Source organism: Pinus tabuliformis, chromosome X (assembly GCF_031772625.1).
Source record: "Pinus tabuliformis cultivar Carrire ecotype Pingquan chromosome X, CPIR1, whole genome shotgun sequence".
NCBI lineage: Eukaryota > Viridiplantae > Streptophyta > Pinopsida > Pinales > Pinaceae > Pinus > Pinus tabuliformis.
Genome location: NC_142308.1, coordinates 1,048,862,881 through 1,048,890,688, shown reverse-complemented (window position 1 = coordinate 1,048,890,688; position 27,808 = coordinate 1,048,862,881).

Sequence of the window (27,808 nt, the reverse complement as noted above, 5' to 3'; positions counted from 1 at the left end):
TCTAGTTGTTTCTTATCTAGGGTTAGGTTAGTGACAAACTTGAATGCACAAAATCCACTGGTCCATTATTGCAGCAATTCGCTAGTCCACCATTGCAACAACTCGTTGGTTCACCGTTGCGGAAACTCGTTGGTTCACCGTTGCGGAAACTCGTTGGTTCACTGTTGTGGCAACCCATTGTGTCACTATTGTGGGAAATTGTTGGGTCACTATTGTAGAAACATTATAGGTCATCATTGCAAAAATGTGTTGGGTCACTGTTGCAGAAACTCACTGGATCACAAAATGGTAAAGCTAGGAAAATGGGAAACTATCATTTCCCTTCTGGTACAAGACCCTAAAGAGAATATCATATTTTCTATAAAGGATTTAGTTTGGCCTAAAGTACATGGAAATAACATGGAGATTGATTAGATTTCAAAAATTCCTTCACATAGAATTCCCAACTTTATTAGAGGAAATGAAATGAACCCATAAACTCCTTGTTCTTCACCCACATACAAAATAAATGCCCAAGCTCAGGGCCTACTACTTTCTTGCAATATGAAGTGTAAGTATTTTAGAGATGCATTTTTTTGATGTTGGTATTAACAATGCTTTATCATTTTTCATATGTATTAACCTTTCAAATTTTTTTATGCAGTTATGTTATTTCATATGGCCCTAAGTACATAAGACGAGAAAATGAAATGAAACGAAGATCCTTATTTACGAAAAAGAGGGGTTACCAATGCCATTTCATTGTAAACGTTATGGCTCAAAGTCCTAACATAGCGATAATAACATATAACATGTATGAACATGAAGATAGCCAAGGATGACATTGTCATGGCCAACATGACACTTTGAGTGATGCTAGGTCCCTGCATCAACCAAAGTTACCAAGGGACATGGTTTCCTATGTAGAGAGTTGTTTTTTCTTGGAAGTGTCGACTGACTTGGTTTGTAAAATGCATGTTAAAAAATATGTTTGCATGGATGCCATAGCTCAAGATAAGGATTTGATTTCATGTAGGAAAGATGTTGTTAACATCTATAATCATCTAATGAAAGGACAATATCAGTTGCATAAGTAGGATGAAATGAGTGTGAACCTTTGGTATAAAAAACACTAGGATTATTTTTTTCTTTTATCAAAATCCCAATGGTGGAGAGATCCATTTTATAGTTGGAATTCAAACCAAGTGGATGTTGGAGACCATGGTCAAGCTATCAAATAATAGCTTAATAGCCATGGATTCAACATTCAACACAAATAAAAATGGGCAAGTGAATTAAGAATGATTGGTCTAGTACAATAATTTGATTTGTAGTGATTTATCATGGTTAATGAGCTGAAGTTGACTTCATATGTTTTTTGAATGTGACGGTATCAGTTGTACACACTCATGTTGTTTGATGAGAAACAGAGTGGGGTGCTAGTTGCATGGGTGGTGGCATAACATAATACATCACAGGACATTTCACTATGGTTGGACCACCTCATGCATAGGTGTCAGCAAGTTTATCCTAACTGAAAAGTTAATGCCTTCATGGTTGATGATGCATTGGCTGAAATTAGTGCTTTTAATCTTCTTATTTTATAGTACAACCTATATTTATTCTAAAAAACTCGTACTTGATAAATTGAATGTGGCAATATAATAACAAGGTACAATGTTATATTGTATGTTTGGCATGCACATAAGGCATGGCTAAAAAATTTCAATTGATTTTCCAATAGTCCAGAAAAAGAAAAATAGACGTTTAGTGATTTGGGTTTGATTGTGAAACATTTTTCCAATGATGAAGTGGCCATTGAAATTAATGCATTCTTTAACAAATTTACTAATGAGGAGAAATTCTTAGACTATTTCCACAAGAATTGGCTTTCCAGTGACAATATTTGTAAGTTCACATACTCTTTATTACATTTCTCTTTTTGGTTTTCATATAAACGAGATATCTTCATTAACCCAATTCTTTTGCAGCTAGGGACGTGGGTAAAAGGCTGTCAAGATTTTTCCCCATGTAAATATGTAGACAAACAATTTTGTGGAGTCATATCACTGTTACCTAAAGACAAACTTTCTGATAGAATAAAGAAATGTGATCGTAGGATAGATTGGTTGATATATATTCTTCTAACAAATATTGAACCCTGTTATCGGTTTAAGGAAATTCTATAAAAAAAGAAGGATTTTTGAACAATTACAAGAAAGTGAAACAATTTGAATCATCAATGGAAAAACAAAAAATAATTCTAGATAGTGATTGCATCCCTCAAGAGAGAATATATCATGCTTGTTGGGTGAGGATTCAATCTAAACCTAATAATAAATATCTTGTCACTTGGCATCACACAAATTTCATAACTTGTGATTTCCCATGGTATATTTGTGGCAACATTTGCAAGCATGCCATAAAGGTGGGTTGGTTGTATTCTCGTTCAATGGATTCAAACCCATTACTAAATCATGAGACCAAAATAGATTCATATATCGATCCAATTGAGATAAATATAGAGGCACCATATCTTAATGAAGATGCCAACACAATTGCCATGGATAGTCGCAATGTTGATGTAAATTTTGAAAGACTTGAGTTGGCCAGAGAGGCGTTTTTTGACTACTTAGACCTTCTTTGAGACAATCCTCCTCCTAATTTAACCAAGACTGAACATTTAATTGGTTTGGTTAAAAAAATGTTGGATGATACCAACAATCTTCATATTATGGATTATGACTTCACATGTGGGTTGGGTTCTTTAATTCATCTTTGAAGAGGAAGAATAGTTTCTAAAGCTGGAAAAAGAGAAGAAAATGAAACAAAGAAAATGAAAGATTGGAAATTTATTTGAATATCACTTCAAATGAAAAAGAACAATTTCAGTTTGAACAACTCAACAACCGAGGTTACCCTCACTCCAATAATGCATAATTTTCCAAGTTTGTCGTGATATTTTTGTTTTCAAATTGTTTTTAATATTTGTTATTGTATTACATGTATTATTATTGTGTTGAATATGTTCATGCTAGGTAATCATAGTACGATGGCATCTTATTCTACTATACATGAGGGTTGGAGATACAATAACTAAAGATGTCCAAGACACATAGATGGGTTCCAAGTAGAATATTTGGATTGCCTATATTTTGTTATATTTTTCCTTATTTTGCCTTTATTTTTCCTTATAGTTCCATATCGGTATCTTTTCATTACACCATTATGGTACACAGGTTTTCTTTTCTAATTCACTTGTTGTGATAGCTTGGCTCATTTGTATCAATGGTGTTGGTATTTACATTAATATACATTGGAATCAAAAAGTGTTCTGAGCACTTTTTCCCTAATATATGTATAGTTTCATCAGCAAGACAAATGTAAAAGGTCGGGTTTCACTTGGTGGCATAGTCCTTTGTATCACATGTTTTTTTCCATATTTGAATTGACCTTCAAAATTGTGCTTCTTGCTATTTTCGTCTCTTTTTTATTATGAATATTGAGGTCAAGTGGAGCAAAAACACACAATAGTTTAGTTGATTAATTTTTGTTTTTCATTTATGTTTGATAGGTGCTCAGACTATGTTTTCTGATTTGGTAAATTTGTCCCAATTTTCAATTAAGGTCAGTAAATGGATAACTCCATGCATCTACATTCAGTCTTTCAATACATTGATCGTTTAGTATGTTATGGAAGATAAATTTCAAAGGGTTGTTCTATACTTTCTTAATGGAGTCTACTCATGAATCTAATATCTAAATTGAAATGAAAGCAACGAAAATTTTAAAAAAATTGTAGCAACAAAATTTACTGAGTAGCAACAAAAAGGAAAATATGTAAAATACAATTTTACCAATATTTGGTAACTATAATTTCTAACAATGATATATTACTGGAAAATAACAAAAATTACAACAACAAACTTTTTGTGTCTACTAAGTAGGATTTTTTGCAATAGTGGGAACGAGTGTCATCAACAGTGAGCCAATGAATGTCAAAAACAACACATCAATTAGTCTAAATCTAAGCTATGGGCAGAAGGGGGAAATTCACAAAGATTTTTGATATTATAATGACTCTGCCCTACTTTATCAATATGAAGATACCCTTCTTTTTCCCAAATTTCATTCCAGTATGCAAGTTCCTTGTTCTTGCTCATGTTATATGACCACTTATATCATGTTGTTGGCAGTTAGATCATCGGAAAATGAAAATTGAAACTAATCCATTTATTCCCACATTTTTCCATGCAAGAAATATATTTATGAACCCTTGTTAAGGTTATCTTTAAGTTCTTGTGGTTAAAGGGATCTCTATCTCGGGTTTCTTTCCCTGCTTTATCATGTCTTTCTTTACATCCTTTTTATATTTCAATTAGCAATGTTTCAATCTTCTCTCTGTAATATGTAATGGTTTGTTTCATGTTCTTGTCCATAAACTCTACATGCTTTAAGGAATCAAACCAGTATTGGTGTTCTTATATCAGTTGTAGAGGGATTGCAAATTATTTTCTAACCCACAAATTGCTATTGCATTTTTTTTTATCAATCTCAAGAGATGACAACCAATTGGAATCACTTCTCAAATAAGATACAAAATTTATCAATTGGAAATCCCCTACATAAGGGTTGGGATTCCATAAATTGTCATGAAAAAACATAATATTTTGTTGGTACACTTCATAGAGCAAGTCCTTTTCTTCATTCGTACATGCACTGTACACTTCTAAAAATTTAATTGGGGAAGTATTCTCAAAAGAATTACTGGTCATGATAGTCTTCCTCCACAACATCATAAATATTTCTTGTAAGGACATGTTGTAATTGGTTGAAGGAGCGTTGAAACTCAGTCCAGATTCCATTAACAAACCAAGTTATATCTTCTCAATCTCCAATCTGATCACCTTGTTTTCTAGCTCAAGCATCGTTTTTTCTTCTTCTTTTAAATGCTTTCTCTCTTATTTCTAACAAATTTTGTGAGTCTCAAAATATTCTATCCATCTCTCCCAAAGGTTAGGAATTATCTTTTGGTGCTCTCACAAGGGTATTACTTCTTCGTTATACAAGGCTATCAAATAGGCCAATATATCATCTTTTTCTTTAATCAAAGGATCTGGTATCTCCACCTCAACAACCTTTTCCTCTACCATCCTTTTTCCTGTACAAGTAGGACTATGGGTTATGTCTAGTACCTCGTCGACTATTTGAAAAACAATGTCTTGGGTTAGTTTCTTCCTTCTTTCTCATACAAGGCTATCAACTAGGCAAACTTATACTCTTTTTCCTTTATTAAAGGATCTGGTATCTCAACCTAAACAACATTTTCCTCTATCGTCCTTCCTCCTAAACAAGAAAAGTTGTGGGCTATGTCTGGTTCTTCATCCTCTATTTGCACAACAATGTCTTGGGTCAATTTATTTCCTTATTCCTCATAAGAGGCTATAAACTAGGCCAATTTATCCCCTTTTTCCTCTATGAAATTAACTGGTATATCCACCTGAACAACCTTTTCCTCTATCATCCTTTCTTCTACACAAGTAGAACTATGGGTTATGTCTGTTTCCTCATCCTTTGTTTGTAAAACAATGCCTTGGATCTATTTTTTCCAAGGGGTCTAGTTTCTTCGACCCTAGGAGAAGGTATATCTATGACACCCATGGTTAGGGAGTCTGCAACCTGGGCCAAGCAATCTAATTTTTCACAAGCTTGTTTTTTTTCTAAGCTCCTCTTTTAGGGTTTTAATTGTGTATTGATGAAGTTCTATGTTTTTCGGCTGAAGAACCATATTATTCCTTAACAACAAAATATACAAAGGAATAAATGAAGGGGTACTTACTATTTTAACATGCTTGTTTTGCTTCTTCAATTCTGGTGTGGTTTCTTCAACCTCCAAAAGATCCTCCTCGTCCTCATATAACTACATAATTGTGGTGAGGCCCTCTTTGAAAAATTGGCATGATGGTTCTTATGTGTCAACAAGGTGGTTGATTTATGTTTCCATCTCTACATCTGGTATAGGCCCATTATGGGTTTCCTTCACTACCTCTACTGGCTCTTCTGTAGCAGTAGGGGAAACCTCCTCTATTGGTTCTTCTATGTCAACAAGGTTGTTGAATCCTATTTCCTTCTCTACATCTAGTACATACTCTTATGTAGCATCAAGGGAACCACCCTTAATTTTTTATTTTGTAATAATGGGGAGGGTTTCAATAATTATAAAAACATGGGTCCTCTTTTTCTTCTTCTCATTCTCTATTGGCACAATTTCCTAACACTTCCTTATTCCTCTCAATATTTTGGTGGTAGGTTTACTCCAAAATATTTTATATGATGATCATCATCGTGTTTGACTTATTTCTATGGGGAATTAGCAACAAAATCCTTAGGAACCCTTGTAATTCGAACACGAGGTGGCTTAATTACTAGAGTTTCCATATGGAAAGGTTCTGTGGGAATTGTCACAGTCATGAGGTAATGGGGTGGAGTTGTGGCTTCTAGGGCATCCTCTGGTAGAGTAGTAGCATCTGCATGTAATGGCCTTCCAACTATGTCATTCCAAGTTCTCCCTTCCTTTTGCAGCAAATCAATGACTAAAAGTTTAATGAGGCCATGGTAGGATAGGGTTTCCATTTTCTAGTTAGATTTTTGTACCATTCGGGCCATATTCTATAGGGTTTTTATAAGAAAGTAAGGCATGTTAACAAACCAGCCATGACACAAGTGGTCAAACAAATGGATGTTTTGTAAATAAGCAACTACATACCTCCCTTCACATGTGAAATATCTTTGGATAAGGAATACAACATCAACCTAGGGTTCTCGTAATGACCTCCTTTCAAATCCTATGGTTCTCTTGATGAGTCATTCACCTATCTCAAGGAATTTTCGTAAAATTTCAGATTGGGGTTTCCATCGACATACCACTGTTCTCCCGTTTGGGTTAATCCCGTTTTTTATGCAATAGCTTCCTTTGTTACATGCACCACTGTATCTGGTACCTCATATCTATCTTCCCTGGACTTCATGGAAAATTCTAGAGCTATCCCATCATCATACCAATGCAATATGTGAACATACTCCATCCAGCTGCCGTGTTCAAACAATTCTGTAATGTGATCACATGTCTGTAAAAATGTTTCGAGAGGTTCTATATATTTTCTTAGGCCTCCCATCCTTAATCAAAATTCAAACTACTAATGGATTTTTTTGAAATTGGAGCAATTTGAATGGGGGAGAAAGGGGAGAAATGGAATTTGCTAATGAATTTTGTGGCAATTTAATAAAATCATGTCAGTTAATGTGAGTCCTCTCCACATGGAATCAATCATACCTTGTTGTTATGCTCACAGGAGGTCCCTCTTGTACGCAGTCAAGAGTTTCCACAACAATAATCACTGAAATGGGAGGGCGATGGGAGTTGTTGCAACCGAAGTAACTATCATTTTCTAATTTCCCATCATAATATGCAAATTTAAAATTTGTTGGTGTGAAATTTTGTGGGAGCATGAATTGAATGTTGAAAAGCCTAGGGTTGATTACACTAAGTCCTAAAATTATGTCCTTTAAAAAGTTCAAAAATCCTTATAAGCATAACTGGATAATATTATTCCTTACAATTTATTATTTATCATTAATTACTTATTATAGTTCTGCAGACTTATCACATTATCTTCATGGATTTGTAGTTTTATCATATTATATTAATTCTTTGCAGGCTTAGCTATTGTTGTTGTGAAGTTTGTTAGAACTTGCTTGATGTCTTTGGTGATCTAACTGGCTAGATGAATTCATCAATATAGCTATCAGGAAGAAGTACTCAAAACATGATGCTTTTCAAAGGAACAAACTAGTGAGGTTACTTCTCAAAGGCAACAATGTTACACTAAAATTATTGTATAGCTTAAGAAGAAGACGTCGGACAACATTTTGAAAGTGTGCCATCGTTGACTATTACTGACTGATAGTGATCATTATTTATTGGCCTTATTTATTGATCTCATGGCTCAAGATGTTGATAATGGGGAAGTGTAGAATAATTAAATGGTTTGTTTGGTTATTTATACATTTCTCTCGCTTAAATGAAGTTGGAAAGAAATTGGAAAAATGCAAGATATCATAATTGCATTTTGTATATCACCGTCTATATATATTTTTCCCCAAGAGGGTTAGAAAATTTCGAAATATTTATATTTCATTTTGTCATTGACTTGATGTAATTATGCTTTATAAATATTTTGTATTTTGTAACTATTAATGTAGAACATATCACATTATTCATTTCTTTGCTATTTACATACATATATACTATTGGGTTCATACAATCATAAATCCAACAAGATGATCTACAAGAAATAATCAACAAATTAAATATGAAGTTGGGCATACAGTTCAATGTAACTTTAACAATAAAAGGCCATATATGGAAAATACAACAAATAATTATCACTGTATTTATGTACTTAAATGTTAATTTCTATATATATTTTAAGTCTTTATTTATTTTTAATGAGTTTTCATGATTTTAATGCATCAAATCCAAAAGAGAGGAAAGTTTCTCACCAATTCTACAACAAAATATAAAGGGGCACAAGATATGACAACATCTTGAATATATAAGTAGGGAATTCCCCTTATGAATTTACCTAGGAACAATAGAATTATCTCCAAAATAGAAGCAACATGGCAAAATTTTGCCTCTTGGTATTCATTATGCAAAAGATGGGAAATAGTTACAAAAAGAGATTCCTTATTTGTTGGCTAGGTCATGCATGATATAAACTACATGTATACAAAATTTCCACAATCAATATCAACTCTTCAAACACCAAACAAGACTTATCTTAATAATCCACCAGGCAAGGGTTTTCATGTCGGTATATCATCCCAAATCCCCAATGTAAGGATTTAGGCACACATCAATATAATTATGAATCCAACATGCCACAAAGAAGTAGTTAGGTATGTCATGTATGATAATCAGAAGGTAACTAACCATGTCATTGAAGGATACACAAAGGTGATTTATTACCGCAATGGTGACCCAACAATTTACTGCAATAGTGACCCAACGAGTTGTCGCAATGGGTGAACTAATTAGGAAACTAGATGGTATCTAGAGAATACAGACTTTATGGACAGGAACAGACAACATGCCATTGCACATTGCAGAAATCAGATTGAAACATTGTAGATTGCAACAGAAAAATGATGTAAAGAAAATGGGATAATGCAGGAAACAAACTCGAGATAGAGATCCCTTTAACCATAAAAACTTAAAGATAACTTTAACAAGGGTTCATAAATATATTTATTGAATGGAAAAATGTGGGAATAAATGGATCGGTCTTAATTTTTATTTTCCAATTATATGGATGCCAACAAGGAAATATAAAAGGTCATATAATCTAAGCAAGAATATAGAACTTGCATACTAGAATGAAAGTGAGGAAAAAACAAGGTATCTTCATGATGAAGAAGTAGGGAAGAGTGATTATAGTATCAATAATATTCATGAATTCCCCCCTTATACCCATATCTTAGATTCAAACTAACTGATGTGTTATTAATGGAATTAACTAGCTCATCGTTGTTGCTAATCGTTCCCACTGTTGTGGCAACTCCTAGTCAACAGACACAACTAAATGAGCTATACACAACCTAAAATTTATTTATAAAAAATTACATCTAAAACCCTTAGCCCATGAATATCTAGGAGAGGAGAATAAGGAAATCCATTTTCTCCTCCTAAAATATGAACCTGATGCCCTTTTTGTCATAATTTTCTAGTAATGATAATTTTTTTAAAATATTTAGTCCCTATTCAATTTATTCAAAAGTATTTCACCATGATTTTGTGGAAATGGAATTCTTTGGAACATATTTCACCCTAATTTTTTGGTAGCAACAATTTTTTAGAGGTAAGTTGTCCCTATTTTATGGGAATGGACATTATTTTATAACTTCTTGACTTGTGAGGCAAATTATGTTCTACAAATTAAATTTACTCACAAGCGCCAATTTTAACTATTTTATGAGCTACTCCTCATAATTATTACCACTCCCATGGATTCTCTATTGGTACATAGGGCTACCTCTCTCAGAGAGTCTCTTAATGTTATCTACACTACATATGTTACTATTGTTCTGACTACCTACTTCCACTATGCTAATTACATCAGTTCATGAAATATTCTCACGGAAAATTTTCAAAGCATTAGGGTGGAATCACTTCTGCTTTATCTTAGTTGCATGGGTTCATGAAATGGTTTATTTTAGTGTTATCTATTCCATAGCTAACCGAGTAGACCAATGGTAGAAAAAATTAGCCATGAATTGGGAGTTTTAGTAGTCTTATTAGAATAATATAAAAACCAAAGGGTTGTTTGTTTCTTTCCCGAAGAAAGAAACACGTACTTTCATTTATATAACAAATGAAAATACATTTTGTATATACACAATAACATGTGTATTCTTCAAGGATCAAGAATGATCCTTGTGAGGCAAAAACTTGCAAAATATTATAATCAGCAGACCATATACTTTCGTTCTTACATTCTATAGTAGAGCATGAAAAATAAACATGAAACCAAAGTTCCTATTGTATGTATGTATGCATGTATGTACAAGAGTCTAATTAAATATAGATAAACCAAAAAAAATCCGAGCAGTAAAAAAGTGGAATGCATAATAAAAATAAATATCAAGCATAGGAGTTGTTTGTTGGTTTGGAATTTTTGATATTGAAACTTCATTTGTTTGGTGATGAAATTATTTTTTTAACACTGGGGCAAGAAATCGACCACCTCACTAAGGTTTTCTTAATATCGGTTATAGTTACAATGACATGTGCAGAGCCATCAAAATAACCAAAAAGAGCCCTCCTTCTCCAGATTGTCCCCCCCGTAAATGGGAAAACATTCCTCCCCTACATTCATGGTACCACTAATAAAATTACTAAGGTCCTTAAGAAGAATGGTATTATTACATCATTTAAACCCCTTGAGACCATAAGACAAAAAATGAGATCTGTTAAAGATAAGGTTGATCAATTTTTGTTCAAACGGGTCTACAAGATTAATTGTTCTTGTAGAAAGTGATACATTGGATAAATTGGTTGATAATTTAAGGTTAGACTCGAAGAACATGGGGAAGACATTAAGAATGAAAGAATATGCTCCTCATCTCTTGTTGAGCATTCATCCAAAACTAAGCACCACCTATGCCTTGAGGATTCTAATATCATCACTAAAGAAGATCATTATTTCAAACACAAAATTAGAGAAACGGTGGAGATCATCAAACACCAAAACATCCTAGATAGAGATGGTGGTATTGAAGTGAGCACTAGTTGGATTCCTTTAATTTCACATATCCAATAATAATTTGCTTCCTCTCCTTTTTCTTCCCTTGACTTCTCTTGCCCTCTTCTTTCCTTCTCTTTCCTTTTTTTTTTTTTCCTTCTTCTCTTTTTTACCTCCCCTTTCCCTCTTCCTTCTCATCAAAACATCCTTAATTTCTGGTTAGTTTTCTCACTATTTTATTTTTATTTATCTATTATTTTTTGTTATTTTTATTTTATTTTGTTTTATTCTATTTATTTTTATTATTTGGTCCTTCTTTCTTTTTCCTTCTTGTTTCCTCTTCTCTTCCTTTTATTTAATTTTATACTTTTCTTATTTTATTTAGTTCCACTTTTTCTTGTCTTAGGGTTCTTTTATCCCCTTATAGACTTCCCTTTCTTCTTTTTTTCTCTCTTATGATTTTTTTATTCCTTTACCTTTACCATTATTACTATTTTCTTCTTTTATTATTATCTTTTTTCTTTTACAATTTTTCCTTTTCCATAATTTATTTTATATATTTTAGTCATTTGTTATTTTATTTTATTTCTTTATTTATTATTTTCTTCTTTGTGCTTTTCATCCTTCACTTTTTTCTCTCACCTTTACCATTATTATTAAACTTTTATTACTATTATTTTCTTTTTATAATTTTTTCTTACTAATCTAATATTTATTTTAATTTATGTTCAATTTTTTCCTATTTTATTTTATTTCTTTATTTTTATTCTTTACTATTTTCTTGTCTTAATATCTTTTTATTTTATTGTATCGGCCTTCACTTGGCCTTTGTTTGGAGTGTGCATTTATTTATTTTATTTTACCTTTCTCTCCTTCTCTTAATATCATATCCTGATGATGAGTAATGTTTCACATCTGAAACATAAATATTAAAAAAATAACTATTATAGAATTATCTTTGAATCCTCACCCATCAAAACTCTACCACAAAAATATACAAACCAAAATTGAAACCTTTATAGAAGGGATACTTGGAATGAGTGTCCTCTACTTGAAAAAACCAAAGTTAAAATTGAGAGAAGGTTCACAGATCTATTGTTTCTTAATCACTACCGAGATTTTAAACTCAGCCCATTGTTTGTCATTACCAAGCACAGACTTTGAAGCATCCACAATGAAAGAGAATTTTCTAGAGTCAGTCTGGAAATAATTCGTGGTGAAATAAGAAGGATCTGAGGCCTTTTCTACCCTAATCGTCAGGCTTGCAATATTCTTAAACTAGAAACATCTGAAAATTACAGCATTGGTAGAATCTTCAATGTAACGAAAAAATAATAAGTCTGCGACTATGAATGATGATAACGTTCATATTAAAAGAGATTACGGTGGAAACTAGTCTTACAACTCAACATCCATGAATGCCCTTAACAATACCATTAATGCATGAATCCTGGCAATAAAAATCATTATCGTGTATTTAATACAACAGATAACGTTTTTTTTTCAGAGATTAATACAACAGATAACGTTAGAGTAGCTGATATGAATGTCTCGGATACATCTAATAACCTTACCACGAATATCACTGCATCCCTTAACAATTCCGTTGAGCATAACGCTATTTCAGATACGCCTGGTGATAAAAAAACACTATCGTGTAGACAATAGCATTTCCTCCAGGAATATAGCATATTCACATGATTTTAATACAACAGATAATGTTGAAGTTGTGACAGTAGCAGATTATATTAACATCTCACATACATATGGTGGTTTCAGTGATAGCAAGAGCATGCACCAAGTTAAAATTATTTGTTCTTCTTCCTCTCGAGTTACATTAAATCCTGACGGTGCTCCCTGGTCCTCAAATAAAAAAGTCATCAAAATCTCCTCTCATGAGCTTACTAATGATTAAGTCGAAGTGCTGAACAAAGACTTAGGTTTCACTACTGCCCCTAAGAGGATTCCCTTCGAAAGTATTCAAGGACTGAATGATGTGGAAAAATAATGTATTCACTAGGAATGCGCTCTCATCATGAGAAAATCCAAACCCCCCAAGTCCAATTTGAATCACAAACTATGATTGGCACTTAAAAACTTAAGGAATAATGATAAAATTGTTATCTTGAAGTTCAATAAGGGTGGAGCCACAATGTTATGGACAAAGAGGACAACAACTCCAATATGAGAGATCACCTCTATAATAGTGGTTGTTATAATAAGCTTCAACATAATCCTATCTAAAAAATGACTAAAGTGGTTAAGAAGGCCATCAAGGAATCAAATCTCGATGACATAATAAAAAAGAAATTAACCCTTGTAGTAAGACCACCCCTAGGATTTATGATCTTCATAAAGTACACAAATAAGGAATTCCCCTAAGACCCATTGTAAAAAACATTGGCTCTCCCACCTATTTGCTTGCTAAATATGTGGCTAGTATTCTCAGCCCTCTTGTTGGCAATATTGATTCCTTCATTAAAGATTCCAAACATTTTGTGGACTTGATTAAAGATGATAAATGTGAACCCAATGATCTATTAGTAAGCTTCGATGTTGTCTCTTTATTCACTAAAATTCCTCTTAATGAAGCTATAGAAGTTGTCAAAAATGTCACTGACCCCCTTACTGCCAAACTCACTGAGATCTACCTTAGATCAACCTTCTTCAGTTTCCAAGGGGAATTATTTGAAGAAACCACTAGGGTTGCTATGGGCTCTCCCTTGTCACCCATTGTTGCCAATATTTATATGGAAATGTTTGAAAAGAAAGCCATCAACTCTTACCCCTTAAAACCAAAAATATGAAAGCAATGTGAAGTGGCCTCATGGGGATTTGGAACTTAACAAGTTTTTGGAACATCTTAATGGAATCTCAGATGACATCAAATTTACCATGGAATTAGAAGATAATAATACCATCCTTTTTCTAGATGTTCTTATCTCTAAAATAAAAGATGGTAGCATTGGACATCAGGTATATAGGAATAAAATTCACACTAATAGCTATCTCCATGCTGATTCTCATCATCATCCCACTCAGAAATTGGGGATCCTTAACACACTAATCACTAGAGCCTCAAGATTATGTGACAAGGAGCATCTCCAACAAGAAATCGACCACCTCACTAAGGTTTTTCTTGATATTGGTTATAGTTACAACAACATCTGCAGAGCCATCAAAAGAACCAAAAAGAGCCCTCCTTCTCCAGATTCTCCCACACCCCACCCTCCAATGGAAAAGCATTCCTCCCCTACATTCGTGGTACCACTGATAAAATTGCTAAGGTCCTTAAGAAGAATGATATTATTACATCATTTAAACCCCTTGAGACCATAAGAAATTTCAGTTCAAGGGGGTCTACAAGATTAATTGTTCTTGTGAAAAGTGCTACATTAGAGAAACTGGTCAATCATTTAAGATTAGATTCAAAGAACATGGGGCAAACATTAATAATGAAAGAATACACTCCTCAACTCTTTCTGAGCATTCATCCAAAACTAAGCACCACCTATGCCTTGAAGATACTAATATCATCACTAAAGAAGATCATTATTTCAAACACAAAATTAGAGAAGCATTGGAGATCATCAAACACCCTAACAATCTAAACAGAGATGGTGGTACTAAAGTAAGCACTAGCTAGATTCCTTTAATCTCACATATCCAATAACAATTTCCTTCCTCTCCTTTTTCTTCCCTTTACTTCTCTAATTTCCCTCTTCCTTTCTTCTATTTTCTTCTTTTTCCTTCTTTGTTTTACCTCCCCTTTCCCTCTTTCTTCTCATAAAAACATCCTTAATTTCTTGTTAGTTTTTCTCACTATTTTATTTCATTTATTATTTATTATTTTATTTATTTCTTTTTGTTTCTTTTATCTTTATTTATTTCTTTTTTCTTATTGTTTCCTCCTCTCTTTGTTTTATTTAATTTAATTAATTTCTTATTTTATTTAATTATTCCTTTTCTTGTCTTAGGGTTCTTTTATCCCCTTATAGACTTCCCTTTCTTCTTTTTTGCTATCTTATCAACTTTTTTATTCCTTTACCTTTACTATTATTTACGTTTTCTTCTTTTATTATCATTCTTTTTCTTTTATAATTTTCCCTTTCCTATAATTTATTTTATTTCTTTATTTATTATTTTCTTCCTTGTTTGTCATCCTTCTCTTTATTCTCTCTTTTCTCTCACCTTTACTCTTATTATTATGATTTTATTACTATTCTTTTCCCTTTATATTTTTTCTTCTTATTCTAATATTTATTTTATTTTGTTTTGCTTTATGTTTAATTATTTCCTATTTTATTTCATTTCTTTGTTTTAATTCTTTATTATTTTCTTCTCTTTATATATCTTTCTTTTGTTATGTCGGCCTTCGCTCTGCCTTTATCCTTCCTTTGTTTGTAGTATGTATTTATTAATTTTATTTTACCTTTCTCTCCTTCTCTCAACATCATATCCTAATGATGAGTCCTATTTGAGACTTGAAACATGGATATATAAACAATGACTATTGTGGAATTACCTCTAAATCCACACCCATTAAAACCCTACCACATAAATCTACAAACATAAATATTATTGCTATTATTAATAATTTTAAATGAATGCTGCTAGAGATTGACCACCTTTTAGTGGAGTAATTGATGACTTTAATTGTCACTCACTGATCAATTTCTGTAGGTTCAAAAACATTGTTATAGACAATTTTGGGCCCTACAACCCCAAGCATGAAATTTCCATAAACCAAGGGCTCCTAAGTCCCTAAAAGTGTTGTTCTAACCCCTAAAGGAACAAGGTCAACAGATTACAGCTTCTCCCAGAAGTTCTCCATGAAAAACTGCTCAGAATTGGTCAAAACAAGATCATTTCAGCTGCTCCACTGGCCAAGTGCGTTGCATCTCACCTAAATACATTGTGTGGGTGCGTTGCATTTCAAAAATCCCTTCTATGGGGTGCGATGGGGGAGAAATGACAAATGGCAGTGTCATTCCACGAGGTGGAGAGGCAATGGAAGCTTCCAGAAACTTCTCCTGTGACACTTGCCTCTCTGAATTCGACCAAGGATGAGTAAGAGATCATCAATATCCAAGTGGAAGCAAGAACTATCAGAGGAAAGACACTAATCAAATCATAAGCTGACTCATCTCCATTACAGATATCTATATATGGATCCCTCATCCCAGAGATCCAGAGGCTGGAATTTTGCATATTGTAAGGAATTGCTGTTGGTTTCTTAAGACAAACATCAGATTGTTGGGTGATCTAAGCTTTGTATGAGGTGAAGAGGGGCTTCTTTGCTGAGAGGTTGATGCTGGGTCAGAACAACTGGTTGTAACTCCTCTTGGCCCTTTCTTGTTTATCAATAAAAGTTATTCTAGTTTTCCTCCATACTCTTGTGTCACTGATATTTGTTGCATTTGTATGGTCAATTTACATCTGATCCTAGATTGTTTATGATTATAGATCCATGTCTTTGTATATTTCTATGCTACTGTGATCTTACAGGTACTTTGTGAAGCTGGGCGTGAAGGGAGCAGGTAGCAAAAGACTATCAAAGAAGAGAGGAATCAAATCAGGAGATTAGTGCAAGATAGAGGTTAGTAGCTTTACTCTGTTTGTTTCTAAGGCAGCTATCACACCTTAGTGGGATAGAGCAGTTCTATACAGACACTTTTCCCCGTAACAAAATGGCGACTCCACTGGGGATGAGTTAGTTAGTTTGTTTATCATTCCTTGTTGTATATTTCATAAACTTACAGGTAGCATTCAAACTGCATTTGCCATAGCAAATGCAAAGTAGATAAATACTACTTCAGTCCATCTATGGGACCTGTTTATGATTTAAACAACTGATTCACAAACTCTCTGATTGCCCTTGTGATAGCTCTTAGATCCTCCTTAGATCTACCCCTGATTGTTGCATTACTGATTACCTTTTGCTCGGCCAAAACCCATGAACTGAACTGCAAACTGTGACCCGGAACCCAAACAGAGTATCGTTTCTGGCCCAGCGTAGGTACTGTTCAGAGAATCTAAACTTCAACGCACTTCCCGAGTGGAGAAGGTGCACTGCATTTCAAATTCTCTGTGTTGCAGGTGCGCTGATCAGACTAGGCTCTGTGCAGTGTTGGTTTCTGTGATTCATTTTTTCAAGTTCTATTCCTGAATTTTGCTGCCTGTGATCAGTATATGTCTGTTTGAAACCCCTTTTCCTTGCTGTTATTCTGCCTCCTTTGAACTGTAAATGTTTTTGTGTGTTTGTTGAGTCATTTTCAGTTCTCCTTTGCAAAAGTAGCATAATCGCACTGTCGTCCTTTGATTTGAAACTGTCGCAAGTGTCGATTTCAATCGTAGGAAAGAGTTTGATTGCTGTAGATGGTCGATTATCCTGTTACTATTGTTTTTGGTCTGAATTTGTAATTTTTCCAGTGTCGAAAACGAGTATTCATTTCAAAATCATAAGGTGTTGTGATCGTCTCCATTTTTTATTTCGAAAAGAAACTTGTTGATATTTGTCGCTTGAAAAGAAATTCATATTTGTGCATCAACTTTCTTCTTATCATTCATATACTAAGAAAGTCGAAAACAAATACATGTATGTGCATTTGCATATAGACAGTCTAAGTGGTTTGATTTAGGAAAGTGCATTTAGAGTGTGCTCTTTGCTCTTTGTGAAAAGATTCTGTCTTTCTTTCCTTAGTAGCTAAGATTTTCATTGCACAAAGAAGATAAAAATATTGTTTATCATCTTAGATTGCATTTTAGGAATTACATATACATCTCGCGGTGAAACTGAAAGGCAAACTTCATAAACAAGATCAACTATAAAATAAATTCAATGAATCTAACAACGCTTTGAAACTTAACGCACAACATTTAGAAGTCTAGGCTAGAGACGTATTCCGGCATCGTAAAGCCTGGTAATTGTTGTTCTCACTGATGGTTGGGTGATTCCTCCACTTTGAGACGATAAGTGCCAGTACGGACTTGTGCTCCCACGTACCGTCGAGTATATTTTGGGAGACCCCAATAGGCTTAATCCTTTATCCATAGGAAGCTGTGTCTGTCGCCCTATCGATCACAATGCACTGAACACAACATTCGGGAAGATTGACTGCTGTACCGTAAAAATTATTCTGCAGTTTTGCGATTGGTTGGGTAATCCCTCTACCCAGATTTCCAGAGCAGTCCCTTTCATTCCTTTTCAGACTCTTTAACAGAAAAGGTCCATCTGAGCACTTTTCACTTCAGGCTCATTAAAAATCGAAGGAGACTAGAGTCATCTTTTGTTTTTTTCTCGACTCTTAAAAATTGAAAAAACAAGTTGTGTCAAAGCGTTTAAAATTTATTTTAAACGGAATATTCATTACCCCTTTCCCACGTTGATCTTGGGTTGAGAAAATGGAATCCACCAACCAAGGAATTCCCCTTGGAGGAAATCCTAGTCCCTTCTCCTCTTGGGGAGATGTTGGTGCACCCCATATGGCCACATTGTCGCTTCTAGGACTGACAATCGGTTTGCCTGTATGGCTCTTCTCAACCTCTGTCGTTCAGAACATCGCAATTCCTGAACAATCGAATCAGCAACTAGGCGAGTCCAGAGTTACCCACCAACCTTTTACTTTTTCTAATTCTTCTTCTCCTCCTTCCTCTTCGCTTGATGGGGCTAGTAAAGCCAAAAGTCAAGAACCTGAGAAGAAGAAGGAAAAGAAGAAGAAATAGAAGAAGAAGAAGGAGCCAAAAGCGAATGGGGGCAAACGAGCATCATCTAGCGAAAATCCACACACTGCACCGACCAGGCCTAAATCTCCATGTGTCATTTGCAAAGGAGACCATTATCATAGAGATTGTCCTTGCATCCCTCGGATCTTAAGGGACTAGTCTCCTCATTTGTACAACTCGGTGTTGTCAACCTCTGATGATCATGTTGAAAACACACCGTCGACTAGTGAAAGTGAAGCCCCAGGACAAAAAGGAAAATATAGGTTTCCTTGTAAACTGTGCGAAGGTGATCATGCCGTCCACCGTTGTCCCTTCTTAGATGAGGCTAAAAGAGTTTTGAACGATCGTCTAGTTTCACCGCTACAACTTCCTCCTGGATATAAAAAACTCTTGCCGAGTCCGTCACTAGTTGAAAATCCAGCTGGCCCGCTTAGGTGGTCGGCTGAAGCATCTATCATTGAAGACAAACCATCTGAACCCATACCAGACGAAAGTCAAAAGGTCGAGGCGGTAGTTGACCTGGTCTTGCCTTCAGAGGTTCCATATTCAGATGATACAGTCATCGAAGAGAACAAGGATGACACCATCCAAATTCTTTTCATAAGCACAAACTCCAACGAACATGGGGGCAATTCACCCGTTCCTTTACTGCAAGAAGGAAGTTCGTCAGAGTTGTACCTGGCCGTCTATTCGGTCCCACCTCCAAGCAACCTAGTTGTCTCCTTCGACTGGAATCAACTAGGCAGACCCCGTTTACCAGCTAGTGTACCATTCCGAATCATTGTTCAAATATATAGAATGGTTATGGCTGGTACCATCATAGATGAAGGGGCTTCTGTGAGTATCCTTTCCTCGACTACTTGGAAAGCGCTTGGTTCGCCATCGCTTTTGCCTAAGGTGAGAAATCTAACAGGCTTTGACAAGGGAACTAGTGGACCATTAGGGATCCTTCCCAATGTGCCCATAACAATGAGAGGAAAAACCATTCACACGAACGTAATGGTAGTTCAAGGACCCCTGGATTACAATCTACTCCTTGGACGAGACTATATTTATTGCATGGGAGCCATTGTCTCCTCACTCTTTAGAGTAATGTGTTTTCCGCACGAAGGAAGAGTGGTCAAGCTTGTAGACCAGCTTTCATTCCCCGGATCACGCATAGCAAATAGTCATATACCACCCCTGAATGGTATTTTCATGCAAGAAATGTCTCAATCTCCAGTCTGCTCGCCTGATGAGTGCGAGTGATTCGGGGGACATGACTGAAACCAAGGGGGCATGCACCCTAGTCTGCTTCGGCAGGAAAACTTCGGATATAGGGTAGGTTTCCGCGAGAGAATATGACTAGTATGTACTCCCGCCCGTGACTGGAAGAGGGGGTTATTCTGGAACAAGATTCTCTTGTCAAAGTTACGTGAGTGGAGTAGCCTCCTTCACTCACCTTTGTCTATTTCTGTAAACATCGCCGAAGAAGTGTTTTGTTTGCGCTGTGAATAGAACAATCTTTGGGTAACCTGTAAGAGGTAGGCCTCTCCCGGTAAAACAAATGTTTTAACGGAAAGAAGAAGAGGTAACCTTGAAACTCTGTTTTATACTTGGGGGCATGCAAACATTTTGGCATGCAAGCGAAGAGCGACTATTTATTTTTTTAAATTTGTAGGTCCTCTAACCCTTTAAACTCGTAGGATTGGCCGTTTCCTAACTTGCATAAAGAAAGGATGTGGGGCAAAACTCTAAAAGTTGTCGTTTCTATATATGAGACATTATTATCACACTACTGGATTAATCGAGCAGTTTTAGCACATAGTTCAAGCTCGTTAAAAAATAAACATAAGACATGAGCAAATGTTTCCCCCCGCGTTTAATCTCATTAAAAAATGAACTATTCCCCGGTAAATAACCATCGTGAATGTAGTACTTCAACCTTTAAAGCCTTGGTCGTGTTTGCACCATCACCTCCACTTTTGCATTGGCCGATCATTCACCTCCATTTGATTGTTTACCCTTTTTGAGGAACAGTTGCGAAGAGTGATCTCACTAGCCATCCTTGTAACACTGCTGTGATTGGAAAATTCCAAACCTTACCTGGAATCAGCTGCTACCCATTTTATCACTCGTTCCTCAAAAGACGAGTCCCCTTTAAGCTCTTTTCAACTGACTCGTAAAATATGAAAAGATTGTCGAGCCATTGGCCTCTCCAGCTCGTTAAAGGGACCAGAAGTGCTATCTCTCCTCTAAATTTTAATCTTTCTGGACCTGAGAGATTATTACACAAAAAGATCGAGCGCTTGTTTTGTTCCGCTTGTTAAAAGTATCGAAAATTCATCCCTTCTCAGTATTGTTTTATACTTTTTCAGACTTAAGGGATTAGATGATGAAAAAGGAATTTTGAAGTTTCCTTTACGTTCCTTTTCAAACTCTCTAAAATTGAAAAGGACCGAGTTATCTTTGTTGTTAAACTCGTTAAAATTCTAATAACGACAAACTTGTCTATAGACGAGAACGAGTTTCACTATCGCTAGGCTCATTAAAACATAGCGATGGGTTTGCCCGAAGGGCAAATTATAGAACAAGCATATGTTATCCTCCTCAAGCTTGACAAAAATAAAGAGGTACTGGTCAGCAATGACTGGGGAAAAATTAGGAAGAAAACTTGAAGAGACTTCGTTGGTAGCAAGTCGCTCTTGAACATGACACTTCCACTCCGCATCCGAGTCGGGTTGGGTTGTTTCATTCACCGGTCACATCACCATGGTCCCATCATACCATCCACATTTGGGGTTAATGCTACCAATCCATCACATCAGTGTCACCGATATGTTCAAGAGAAGTCATTCAGAGAGTTCACTTGTGTCTCACCCACTACATTACATTCATATTCCGTTCTTTCATGACCACCACCCTGAACCTTATATCACCAGATCGTTTTCACCTCCACTAAAATCATTTGCTCCATTCCGTGTCATTGATGTGGGATTCATTAAGGCCCTCCTGTGACGGATCGCTTCTTGTTGATATCACCTCATTATCCAAGAAGTCAATCTAGGAACACCCCATTCAGTACTTTGAAGCTTGCATGCCTCAATGGCAAGTTTCTCACTTCCGGCGACAGGTTTACATCAATGGCCTTCGACCGAAAGATTTTACGTCGTGTTCGACACCAAGTCCCCTATTCACACCACGTGAATTATACTGCAGTACCTTGAGGGTCATTATCATTATCGGTGATTCCTCTCGCACCTGTTAACAGCTTACATCATTGGCTGGTAATCAGGCGATGTCTTTCCATGTTCGATTCTAGAACATCTTTCACATGGATCGACTTGTACTTTGAGTGAAGATCGAACGAGATTGAAGACCCCGGATCTAGTTTCATCCATCCGGGCTGCGATATATATTCAGGGAAATAAAGACATCAAATGTACATCACTGCTGCACAGATAATCATCCAATCAAAGGGATGATGGCTCTACCAAAATCATCAGTCTACACTCAGACGATTGTCTGTCCTATGTACATGAAAATGAATTTATAAAGTTGAGCATGGGAATGCCCGCCTCAGCTAGATCATGAAAATATTATGAAGATAATGTATTGTATTGTATCTTATTACAGGTCTCCTCTCAGCTTGAAAGAACTTCAGATCCTCATAATAAAGCATTTCACCCGACATCAAAAGATTAACGACCTCATGCTTTACGGGGCAACTGTTATAGACATTTTTGGGCCCTACAACCCCAAGCATGAAATGTCCATAAACCAAAGGCTCATAAGTCCCTAAAAGTGTTGTTCGAACCCCTAAAGGAATAAGTTCAACAGATTACAGCTTCTCCCAGAAGTTCTCCATGAAAAACTGCTCAGAATTGGTCAAAACAAGATCGTTTCAGCTGCTCCACTGGCCAAGTGTGTTGCATCTCACCTAAATACACTGTGTGGGTGCGTTGCATTTCAAAAATCCCTTCTATGGGGTGCGATGGGCGAGAAATGACAAATGGCAGTGTCATTCCGCGAGGTGGAGAGGCAATGGAAGCTTCCAGAAACTTCTCCTATGACACTTGCCTCTCTGAATTCGACCAAGGATGAGTAAGAGATCATCAATCTCCAAGTGGAAGCAAGAACTATCAGAGGGAAGACACTAATCAAATCATAAGCTGACTCATCTCCATTACAGATATCTATATATGGATCCCTCATCCCAGAGATCCAGAGGCTGGAATTTTGCATATTATAAGGAATTGTTGTTGGTTTCTTAAGACAAACATCAGATTGTTGGGTGATCTAAGCTTTGTATGAGGTGAACAGGGGCTTCTTTGCTGAGAGGTTGATGCTGGGTCAGAACAACTGGTTGTAACTCCTCTTGGCTCTTTCTTGTTTATCAATAAAAGCTATTCTAGTTTTCCTCCATACTCTTGTGTCACTGATATTTGTTGCATTTGTATGGTCAATTTAAATCTGATCCAAGATTGTTTATGATTATAGATCCATGTCTTTGTATAGTTCTATGCTACTGTGATCTTACAGGTACTTTGTGAAGCTGGGCGTGCAAGGGAGCACGTAGCAAAAGACTATCAAAGAAGAGAGGAATCAAATCAGGAAACTAGCGTAAGACAGAGGTTGGTCTTCTTGTTCCTCTCTATTTATAATTCATAAAGGAAAAATGAAAGTAGCTTTACTCTGTTTGTTTCTAAGGCAACTGTCACACCTTAGTGGGATAGAGCAGTTCTATATAGACACTTTTCCCTATAACAAACACCCAATTATAAGGTGCATTTGAGATAAGGAATGACCTGCTTTATATGTGAAAGGATCAGATGGTTTAGTAGCATTTGATATCTACATTCAAGGATTTAGAGGCACAATTTAATCATAACTTGTTTGTTTGAATGTTTCTTGTTATGTTGCCTATTTTAAAATTATTTTGGTGAGAATTTCAACTTTCAGCATTGCAAGTCTCAATTTACTACATGTATTTGTGTAGAAGGGAACCTTGGATTTTAGAGTAGTTATAATCATTCTTTCTTAATACTGTACCTTTGTCCAGTCATGCATATTTAGAAAATTCATTATATATGAAATGAATAATAATTTGGCTTGGATATTTGCATTTGACTTATTCAAAATTCATTAGGAGTAGCAAAAAAAAGTCATAACTATGTTATTATTTAGCTTGCGTAATTTAGTCATATTGTCATGTGAAAGTGATGTAGTATTGTTATGTTAGTATGGCATGTCATTTATTAGTCAGATGAGTTGTAAGCTAAATTCATGTGGTAGAAACTGAACTATAATCACAACCTAATTCCATTAATAGCTTTTATTAAAAATTACATTCTTTACATACAAAATGTATTTAGATATCAAAAAGGTGCCAAAAAATAAAGCCCCTATGTGAGCTCGTAGATAAAAAATAGGGTTCCTATCACTGTGAGAAAACAATAATTTTCAGATAGGTACATAAAAAAAATGGACATAATGATTTCTTATGATGTTATTGACAATTGGAATATGTCCCTGTAAGGTTGTTTTTGAAATAAAAGAACACCATAAAACACCCAATAATGACCATAAGAAGAATGCTTTCACTAATAGGGCACCTATATCAGTGACTGTGAATGACATGCACTGGAGTGCATGGTGACTCCTCCACACATATCGGACCTCCACCTACACTGGATACTACTTTAGACAATATATCATCAACAATAATTTGAATAATCGACCGGTAAGTTATGGTAAAGCACTAAAACTGAGAAGCAATGTTTTTTTCTTCTCTATGAAGAGGTTTAATATTCTGGCTTTATAATTGATAAATGTCGGTCATTTGATTGCATGTCAATTTAGAATAGGTGTAAATAATAATGTCATTTGCACCATAATTTCTAGTTGATGTTAGCCCATCAACTAAGGAAATATAGTAGCCTTCATTATTTTTCGTTCTGCTAGAAATATCTCTACTATTCTGAAATAATTGACATAGTGTTCCATTGAGAAGAACACATCTGATTCTTGCCTGTGCAAGGTTAGGATGGCACCAAACTTAAATGAACAAGTTCCATTTTTGCACCATATGCAAAACAAGAAATAAATTCTATGAAAAAAATTATATTTTGTTGAAACAACAATGCGACAACTCCATGTTATAGTGGTGGCAACTCATGAACAACATACCCATGGATAACACATCAACAAGTTGCCATAATGGTGTTACAGGGTTGAGGAACATCCAGTGAGAAGCAAAAAATCAATGAGATGTGAAACATAAATTATTACTCATAAAATATCAATGATTTTTTTGCAAATAGGCTTAGGGCATAGTCCCACGTTTTAATGGTGGAAACTCCTTGTTACAATGGTGGAAACTCATGAGGGAAAGGGAGACATTGATATGAAAATACTCAAAATAATTTTTCATATTGTCAGTGAGTTCATATATCAATGAACTAGAATTCCAAAAGGTTTCAAGGCATGTTAACTTCTTAAGTTTCCATATTCAATATCAAATGAACACTCATAAATTTTGTATTATAGATTAAGCATAGAAAATTTCCCTTAAATTGAAGAAAAGTTGAGCAGAAGATAGCAAAGTGCTAAGGAAGAGGTGATCAAAGCATAGGCATATCAAGCTTTCAAACAAATGAAACAAATGAAGAAGAAGTGAGCAACAATAGTAATAAAAATAAAGGAGATGATAACATATGTAGAGGAATTTTGCTAGAAGAATAGGAGGTAGGTGTGTGCATACATGATATAAATGTGGTAAAAAAAGATGCGAGATGATAGAATGTCATGAGAATCAAAATGATGGAAAAAGGAATGAAGCGAGGAAACATGTGGCTTGAGTAAAGGATTGTTCTATTGTTTGGAATAGCATTGCAAATATTCACCGTGATCAAGGAGAAAATATCATCTTCAAAAGAGTGTTACTCAAGCTATAGAAGTCTTCTTCTTAAGAATTAGAGTAGAAAAAGAACATCTTCAGTACAAAATTGAAGACACAAGGTAAATCTTATAATATAATTATTGATTAAGAAATCACTAAAAAAAACTATTTGTAAAAGTGAGAGAAGTTAAAGTTGAAATGTACACTCAAGTCTAGTGTATATACAATTCCATGGCCACAAAGAGGACATTAGGTTATGCTTCTCAATAATGCTTGCTCAATTTCAAGGAAGATAGAAAAAGGAAAAAGTGTTATGTTATGTCATTGGTATACCTTGGTTGTATGATAGGAGAGGTTTTCTTGATAGGATGTGAAATACTTATCAATGTCAGAAAGAGGGAAAAAGTTTCATATTACATATAATAATTGAAGTGAGTGTTGGATATAGGAAGATCAATGTGATCATGATTTATTTAGTCAACAAATTTTTTCAACAAATAAAGATTTCAAAGCGCTACATTGCAATTTTTCCAAAGATGGTTTGAGAAGAAGAGAAGAAAGTGGCAATAGAAGTTGAAGAATTGTTGAATAAATATAAGGAGATCATCATAGATGATATGCTGATAGGAATACTTCTAATTAGAAACATTTCATGTCAAATTGAATTGATACTTCGATTGATATTGCATAACAAGGTTGCATATAGGATTACCCCAATAGAAAGTGAAGAGGTTAATAAACAATATTAAGAGTTTCAAAATAGCGTTGTTATAAGAGAAATATAGAGCCCATAGTGTTATATACACATTACTAGCAACAAACAAGGGTGGAGAATGGAGAATGCATGTGGACTTTAGAGTCCTAAAATGTGATCATGATCAAGAACATATTTCAATTGCCAAGAGTTTATGATCTTATAGATTGCTTGAGTGGAGTAAGATAATTTTCAAATAAGAGTGAACATCAGTTGATCAAAATTAGAGAAGTGGATGAATGAAGAAAAAATCAAATACAAAGCAAGCCAATCTTAGGTAAATTGGAGTATCTCATAGTTTGAAAAATGCACGAAGTATCTTCATGTAGTACTAAAGCCAATCTTAGATAAATTTGTAGTTGCTTGCCTTTATGACATTTTGATTTTTAGTGGGATAAAAGAGGAGCATGTCACATATGTGCGACAAACATTGGATTGGTTAAAAGAAAAGAATCTATTGTTTAACTTAAATAAATATATCTTTTTGTAGGAGAGTTACTACATTCATATTTTTTGGTTTTCCAAGAAGGTTTGAAGATGAAACTAGAAAAGATAAGTGTTATAATTGAATGGCTTATTCCCCAAATAAATTTTGATGTTAGAAATTTCCATGGACAAGAATTTTTTTTTATCAAATGTTTATTTGATATTTTAGTTAGACAAAAGAAACAACACTCATGAGAGAGTTCACATGCCATAACATGCATACATTTAACACATGACAAAATGACATGTTTTTTGAAATCATGAAGTCATCACAACGATTTCCCAGCGAATCGCCACAATGGTGACCGAGCGGGTTGTTGCAATAGGTGAAAAAACTAGGAAGCTAGCTCATTCACCCATTGCAGCAACTCACTAGGTCACTATTGTGGCAACTCACCGAGTCACCATTGTGGTGACTACATGATTTCAAAAACCATGGGGAAATCAATAATTTTTTAAAAGGAATCAACAAAGAGAAATGAAATAGAAATTTGGGGAATAATTTACCTTTGCTCGCCCACCCAAAATAGTGTCTAATAATCTTTGTGTTGTATAGGTTGCTTGCCAATTACTCCGATAATATGATTTATCCATTTTATAATTGGTTTCGACAGGGGAGGAGTAAGGTGACGCAGAGGAAAAATTATTTTAGATGTGGGGTCACTTTCAAATTAAGGGGAG